This window comes from Nannospalax galili, unplaced genomic scaffold, assembly GCF_000622305.1.
Source record: "Nannospalax galili isolate Female #2095 unplaced genomic scaffold, S.galili_v1.0 scaffold336, whole genome shotgun sequence".
NCBI lineage: Eukaryota > Metazoa > Chordata > Mammalia > Rodentia > Spalacidae > Nannospalax > Nannospalax galili.
Genome location: NW_008343385.1, coordinates 210,883 through 217,134, shown reverse-complemented (window position 1 = coordinate 217,134; position 6,252 = coordinate 210,883). Strand labels below are relative to the sequence as shown.

At 41.0% G+C, this 6,252-nt stretch overlaps 1 pseudogene; it reads right to left on the bottom strand.

The window, feature by feature from the left end:
* Positions 1-367: 367 nt before the first annotated feature.
* LOC103739175 lies at positions 368-1,668 on the bottom strand (annotated as a pseudogene).
* Positions 1,669-6,252: the final 4,584 nt, after the last annotated feature.

The following is a 6,252-nucleotide window of genomic DNA, read 5'->3' as shown; positions in this document are numbered from 1 at the left end:
GAAATCAATACCAAAAGAAAACAGTTTGTGTGATGTGTAAATAGTGATAAGTTATCCCAAAGTTAATTTACAAGATTCTTTAGCAAATAATGTTGTGGCTTCCAATTCTTGGAAGCAAAGTTCCATTGGTAGGTAGGTCACAGGTTCCAATTGCTTTCGTGGGTCTACTCTGGGTTGCCTGTGTATTCCCAGGCACTGAGTAAGGTTCTGATAGCATTCCCGTGTTCATGAAACACAGTAAAAACATTTATCACTATGGGGTAAACCCAAAACGGAAACTTTTCTTTTTTCAATGTTCACTTTCCTTTAATGATCCCCATCTCCCCGAAGGGTGGGTGTAGGCAGCTAGGTGACTGGCAAGAGATGTTTACTTGAAGATCTTGCCTTGATTGATGGCTTCGCCCACCTGCTGGAATGCCCCCTCCCAGGAAAATTACTCTTGAACTAGAGTCTGGGTCTCCTCGCTGCCAGGATCCAGTTTCTGCCAGGTATATGACTTGTAGTCCACCTGCCAATCTGGACTCAGGAGAAAGGTAAGCTCTTGACTTTGGAAGACTCAAACTCCAGAACTGGACCTGCTGTTTTTGGTTCCAAAGAGGATGACACTGGCAAAGGCATTCTTCTTCAGTTTGTCCAATGGCTGGAACATTCCAGTGATGATGCTGCAACCCATGAAGGTCTGAGTGAGCTCTTTAGGGAAGCGGTACTCAGCATACCACAGAGACCAGGCATCCTTAATCAAAGTGCTCCCCAAAATATGGCAGTGCCACAGACAGGGCGCCCTCACTGGAGTACTTACACTTAAATTCATCTAGCACAAAGGTAGTCTTGGGCAAGTGAGCAAAGGGGTCCTTGGCCTTGGGCTCAGCAAGCCAGTGCCTGCTCACGTTTATCTCCTCCTCAGGAGCTGCGACAGCTGTTTTCTTCTCCTCTTTTTGGTCAGCCTGGGGCTTTTGCTTCTTCTCCCGTGAACCCTTTTCTTTCCGAGGGATATCTGTTTTAGGCTGGCTCTCTGCAAGTTCCTTAGCATCAAATTGGACCATCTTCTCACACAGCTTCACCTCCCCCAAGACAGCCCTGAACTGATGCTGATTAATGCAAGTGAGAAAGCAGTGGTTGGTACTGGGCAAGGCCTGGTGAAAAGCAGGCTCCAAGACCTGTTTACAGAGCTACAACAAGGTGCAGACTATGTGATGTCAGCCAGAGTCAGCCAGAGTTGCCCCACCAGGAAAGTCCTTGCCTACAAATGACCGTCCAGCAGCCCCAGAATTCGCCTCACCTCCTCCTTTGCATTTTCAGTGATCTGTTTATTGTGGCGCATGATGCCCAGCGAAGGGAACACCCAGGTACTGCCTGGAGGGACGATGTCGCTGTCTGCTAAGCTCACCTGAGCTGCTGCCTCTGGAGTGCTTCCCCGCAGCTCCTCGTTGCTCACAAAGTAGGCGATGGCATTGTTCTCAAACACACAGAATCCATCATCACCCTCAAATGCTAGAACCTTGCCTGCAGGAAATTTGTGGAGAAATTCAGGGGTACGGTTGGTTTGGCCAAAATGGAAGTGAGGTGGTGCGGAGTGCATTTGGACCTGAGCCCCGCTGTACTGAGCAGTGATGAGAGCATTGAAAGCCCTCCAGTTTGAGGATATATGTAGAGGGTCCCAGCTGCCATGGTGATTCCGCGGGGAAAGCAAAACAAACTTTTATGAGGCCATTTATGTATGTGCGTGCATGTGGGTGTGCGTGTGCATGTGCGCATGTGTAATATATGTGACTATTTATGCAGTTCTGAAGGCCTGTGTGTGTATAAAGAACAGAGGAACACCTGTCAAGGTGTCCTCTTCTATTACCCTCCTTTATTCCTATGCGACAGAGATCTCCCTTAATATGACGCTTGTGCTTTTTTAACTAGGCTGGCAGCCATAAAGCCCAAAAGATATTCTGTCTGCACCACATCCCTAAGGTTGAAGGTGCACAGGACACCAAACTCACATTTTTATGTGGGTGCACACATCTAAACTCGGGTCCTCTTGGTTGTATAGTAAAACCTCTTAAACAACCAGTTGTTTCTCCAGTCTGCTTTTTTATTTAATAAAAGATTGTTCTTCTGGCTCCTCAAGTAGAAATGGTGTGTAATCTTTACCGGAGTGCTGATTTTCACCCTTCTTTAACTTTTCATATAGAGGATTGGCTATTTTCCTATAAGCCAGAATCCATAGTCGACAACCCTCAGTTCATCCAAGAAATGCTTGTATCGGTCTGTTGGCCTAAGGAGGACACTGATGTACAATACAAAATACATTACCTGAGGATAAAGCCTGGTATGCCGAGGTGAGAATGAAGATCAGGTATTTTACCCTTTGCTTTTGGATGTTTACCTCTTCCTTGGAGACTTTATATCTCTTTTGAGGCAAAGAGTTTAAAAGTTGAACACCGTGTTGCCTAGCTGATTTCCTCGAGGCAGTAAAAAGGTCATTTACTTCTGCAGGAGAGAATTCCTTCTGCATGTTTCAACTTTTCTGTATCTCAGGCCTGAACTTGGCCCCAAATAACAAGGGCTATCTCAAAATCCTTGAGATAGTACAGTGCATGTAAGTTTCTGGGTTCATTTTTCAAGCATGGCCCATTCAAAAGAACTGAACAGGAAATGAAGAATTGGAAATCTTGGTCCAGGAGAGTGGAGAAATCTAATCCTATAAACCACTGGGTTTTCAAAGGGTACTTATCACAAAATGGTGTAGGGATTAGGCACCATCAGGTATACTAGAATGAGATCCTCATTAATAAGTAAGTCCTGTACTGATTTAAAAGGGTTGTTATGCATTGGGTATATTACAGAGAGATTTATAGAACACAAGAGGTCCATGTTTTGTGTAGAAGAAATTAATAGTATCTCTTTTTTTACATTTGTAGGTAGTAGGTTGAAACAGATTGGCCTGGAATTCCTGTTTCTAATACATTTGGATCTATGGACAAAACTTTGTTCTCTTTCAGGCTGGTCTTGTCTTCTAAAAGTCCAATTCAAAGCCCAAGTGGCATCTCTTGACTTAAGACCAGGGACAATAAAAACTCCAAAAGTGAACCCCAAGTTTATCCAAAATATTTCTTTCTAACAAACGGATAAACTATAAACATAGAATAATGAAAATGAGCTTTTGCTTCTAGTGTGTTTGATGGGCTTATGCTACCATCTTGTGGAGAAATGGAAGAATGCTTTTGGGGCATAGAATAGCTGACATAATTTTCATTTGGGGAGTGGTGGGGCTTTATGAGCTCCTCCCAGCTCCAAACTGAAATATCTGTGGGTCCAGTCATGTATTGGTCTTGTACAGGTAATCACAGCTGCTGAGAGGTAAAGGGTTTAATGATTCTATCATTCCCAGAAGACAACCCTTCACAATACTGTCCCTTTATCAGTCTCATACATTCCTTCTGCCCACTCTTCTGTGATGGACCCTGCAATTGGCAAGGGATGATATAGATGTCTTTCATATTCATGACTGAGCATTCAACAGTTACTTATTCTCAGTCTTTTGGCCAGTTATGTGTCTCTGCAGTAATCACTTCCCACACCAGAGAAAAGCTTATCTGACCAAAGCTGACTGTAACATTAGTCTGTGGGTCTATGAACATAAACATAAATATAAAGGAGGCCATTTGACATGCACATAGCGTCCATTTAACAGAGCAGCTCCAGTAGCTTTCCACTAAGTCACATGTCCTCTCCAGCTACAGGCTTTGATTAGGTTTACAGTACCAACCATGAATCCCCTCCTACGGAGTAGGCCTCACATCCAGTTAGAAAATGGTTAGTTACTCACACAATGTTCATGACACTGTTGTACAATGGGTACTTCTTGCCAGGCAGGTCAGTAGTGTAGTACACAGTGTCAGCAGCTGTGTACCACAGTTAATAACAATAAATTTGAAATGAAACGCAGCCATTATGACAGATGTCCATGAAATTAACTGAATGATTAGGACATACTTTAAATTTTATATCCCAGTACACTAGAAAACCTACAAGAAATGGATGGGTTTTTAGACACATATGACCTACCAAAATAAAACCAACATATTATAATAATTTAAACAGATCCATAACAAGCAATGGGATTAATTAATATGAGCAATAAAGAAAAATCTCCTGACCAAAACAAGTCCAAGTCCAGATGAAGATGCTGTTGAAGTTTTATTAAAACTTCAAAGACCTAACTAATCAATACTCAAGCTGGTCTATGTTGTCTGCTCTGCCAGCTAATTGATTTCCTCTACTGACAAGCTTATTGTCTGCTTAACATCACATTCAATGTAATACATTCACCTTGGAGGGATTTTGGATGGCTTGGATGAGATAAGATCTAGAATCTATAGATTTGACAGCTCAAAATGAGGAATTTAATATTCCTCTTTGTTTTCAGGTCGTAGCGTGGGTATGTAATAATGGGAAAGCATATTTTCAGTCTTTGAATGTTATTATCTCCTTATTTTCTTTCAATTTCGAGGCATTAGTGGTAGCTATACATTTGGCCAATTGAACAAAGGCACCTAGGGGAAGAGGCTTGGCCCCTATGGTGTCTTCTATGGAGATAATGTAGGGTGTTGTTTTTAATTTTCCTCTGATAGGGAAGACTCTCCTTAGCAAGTCAAATATACTCAAAGTTTTCTAGGGGACACCCATTTTATCAGGCCACACGTGGTCAGAGATAGAAAGGATGTGTAATTACTCATGGTTTGCCTGGCTTCGGCTTTCAGGGAGAGCTAATGTAGTAGCTGTGTTATAGTGTACAACAGCATACTGCCAATCTAATTCCTTGGAGCTGGGGCCAAGCAGATTACTTATACATGGATTATAATTCCTTCATCAATTTTGAATCCCTCAATATCTCAGGTCATTTAGAGCCCCCCAAAGTGAGATCTGCCACAAAATCCATGAGATTGAACAATCCATTTAAGTTTCTGTGCTGAAGTGTAACCCACTAAAAAGGAAAATAGGAACTAGGAATCTTGGCTTAAGGAAATGCAGAAATGTAACCTGTAAACTTCTCCAGAAGGGTATAGAGATTCACCACCACAAGCTATACAGGAATAGTGGTCTCATTAATAATTATTTTTAAAAATATTTTTGTTGGGGCTGGAAAGATGGCTGAGCGGTTAAGAAAACTGGCTGTTCTTGCAGAAGACCTGGGTTCGAATCCCAGAACCCACATGGCAGCTAACAACTGTCCATAACTCCAGTTCCAGGGGATCCCACAGCCTCTTCTGTCCTCTGTGGGCATTGCGTGACATGGATGCACTTACCTACATGCGGGTAGTACACAAAATAAGATAAAATAAAATAAAATAAAATATTTAAAAATATATTTTGTTATTTTTTAACACTGCACTTATTCTTTATTCATGGTGAGTTAGTACATAGTTGCAAATATAGGCCTCACAGTCCTAAGACAATTTATTTTTTTTTATTTTTTATTTTTTAGAAGAAGCATTTCATTACAGTTTTAACATACTCACTAACAGTTTTCAGAGCAAAGATACATCTCTTTCAAAAGTGGTTATAAAATTTTTAGATTCACCGTTGAGTTAATACAGTTATACAATATTGAACTCAGTATAAGCCCTGTAAGACATAAAATTGAATGAGTTTTTAACCTTTAAAAAGATCTCTATTTCATTTTAAAATACACCGTTTCTCACAGAAAGACTCATTGTTTTTGCTCATAACACTGAGATGTTGGCACATGCATCTCTAATCTGACTGGGGTAAGATGAAATCGTAAAGTGGTTTTAATTTGCATTTCCCTAATTACTAGTGATGTTGAACATCTTTTAAGATGCTTCATAGGCATCTTTACTTCTTCTTTTGAGAACACTCTGTTCTGCTCCTTAGCCCATCTTTTAACTGGATTACTTGTCTTGATCCTCTGTTTTTTGAGTTCGTTATATATTCTGGATATTAAACCTCTTTCAGATGTGTCACTGGTGATTTTCTCCCATTCTGTGGGTTTTCTGTTCACTTCCCTGGTTGCCTCCTTTGATGCACAGAAGCTTTAGTTTAAACTGAGGTCCCATTTGTTGATTCTTGACCTTGTTTCCTAAGCAATTGATGTCTGATTTAGAAAATCCTTTCCTACACCTATATCTTGTAGGGTTTTGCCAATGTTTTCTACTAACAGTTTCAGTTTCAGGCTTTACATTGAGGTCTTTGATCCATTTGGAATTGACTTTTGTGCAGGGTGAAAGATAGGGGTTTAGT